The sequence below is a fragment of the Sinocyclocheilus rhinocerous genome, unplaced genomic scaffold, assembly GCF_001515625.1.
Source record: "Sinocyclocheilus rhinocerous isolate Xijiao unplaced genomic scaffold, SAMN03320098_v1.1 scaffold4622, whole genome shotgun sequence".
In the NCBI taxonomy this organism is placed as follows: domain Eukaryota; kingdom Metazoa; phylum Chordata; class Actinopteri; order Cypriniformes; family Cyprinidae; genus Sinocyclocheilus; species Sinocyclocheilus rhinocerous.
The window spans coordinates 1-2,070 of record NW_015658200.1 but is presented as its reverse complement, the minus strand read 5'-3'; positions in this window follow the sequence as shown (position 1 = coordinate 2,070).

Genomic DNA, 2,070 nt, shown 5'->3' with positions numbered 1-2,070 from the left:
AGGGGCGAGGTTGTGGTTAGAACGCTTGGTTGAGTGCATCAGACGAGACGATGAAGAAGTTCATCAAAGCCGGAACTAATCGAGCTGTTTGTGCCAGGATGGGGAGAGAGGTATTGCAATAATGTAAATTATGTGAAAAATAATGCGTTTTTCGAACCACCAAGCATGAGAGCATGTTCTAGTACACCCCCAAAACAAAATCAAGACTTTGTAAAAGAGCATAATAGGACCCTTTTAAAAAACTTTTTCCTTGAATATTTATATTTTATTTTAGCTTTATTTAATTTAACAAAAACATTTTTTAATAGTTTTAGTTAGTGATTACAACACTAGCCCACAGTAGAGCGGCATGATACATTAACCCTAAAAAGGGCAAAACCATAAAGAGACCTCAGAAATATAATTTATTGCTATTTTTCACCTTATTGGGACTCAAATAATACAATTTCATGATTTAAAAAAAAATCTTGACTCTTATTTTTGATTTTAATGTTTGTATCCCCCAGGATACGTCGCCCCTTTGGGGGATAAATTAACTGAAAACAGAACACTTGTTTATCAGTGCTTGTTACAACATGGTTGTAATTCCTGAACATTTCGGAAGACTTTTAAAGAAGACACATAGCAGATTATTGCTGAAGTGAATGCATTTAAAAAAAAGAAAGTATAAAAAAGTTATAGAAGTTTAAGTTTAAAGTAAAGATAATGTAGAATACAAATTTTATTTTATTTTATATAAAATAAATATTTTATAAAATATGTTGCACTCTAAAATTGCTATAAAAATCTAAGTCATATGTCTAACAAAGTTATGCTCCGAATTTGAAGTTGATATCACAAAAATTGTGGTTCCTGTGAGATTTTGTTTGGGCACTATACCAAAAATCATATAATAATAATAATATTACAAGGAATGAATAACTGACAATGTGCCGTTGAATTACAGAAAGAAAGAAAAAAACAAGGTACCGTCACAAAGTTCTTGTTTGGCAAAATTAATATAAGCTATTCTGTGTCTTAAGACAAGTTAAATTAGAACAAGTTCAATAAAACATCTTTATTATATTTCTACGGTAGAGGAGAATAGCCAAACCAAAAAGAAACAAAGAAAACACAATGTAACATTCATAAAACCGTACTCAATGGAATGCGCACATGTGAGTGGGGCTAGTGCCATCTAGTGGTCGCTGATGTTCTGTGTCTCAGCTGCGCGTGGATCGCGAGCTGTGTGTGTGTGGATTGGTCAAGGCTAAAAGGGCGGAACGAAAGTCTCAAAATTCAAATGAATCGAATAGAATCGACTCAGAAGAGACGTGAATGAATGCACGACCGCCGCCTGATCCACAAATGCACATTTTTATCGCTACATGCACAAATCATGATACTTTAATACAAACTATAACATTTGTATTCACAAATATGTCTCTATTCGAACAAAATGCTGCACATGTAATTCTTACTTAACTCTGCAGACACCGGTTGAAAAGCATTTGTTTTAGTGTAGTGACGCACATTTGCGATTTTTTCAAATCGTGTACACGTTAATGAATTGCACTGGGCCTTGTTCGTTGGTAGTTGTGTGTGTGGGGGACGTGAAATGCTGTAAACTGCGAAAATGAAGTCTCAAAATCCAAATGAACCAAACAAGATCGACTCGTACTAGACATCAATTAATGCACGCGTGTCACCTGATCCACATATGCATAGATTCCTTTTTGCATTAGCAATTTATGATATATTAATGCAGAACAAAACATTTTTATTCGCAAACATGTCTGTATTTGTAAAAATCACTGCACAATCATTTAATCCTGAATTCCACAGACTCAAATTGAAAGGTATTTGTTTGTGGTTAGTAAGATACATGTATAAAATTTATGCAGTACATGGATAATTGTGCGTGCATCTATTAATCATTTTGAGCCTAATATCATCCCATAGCACTCACTCACCCTGTTGAAGAGCAGCAGGTGGCGGAGCAGCGGCGTCACGAGCGGGTAATGGCAGGCAGGGGGCGTCGCTGAGCTCTACAAACATCAGGTTTGTCAATCAGCTTTCAGTGGACAATGC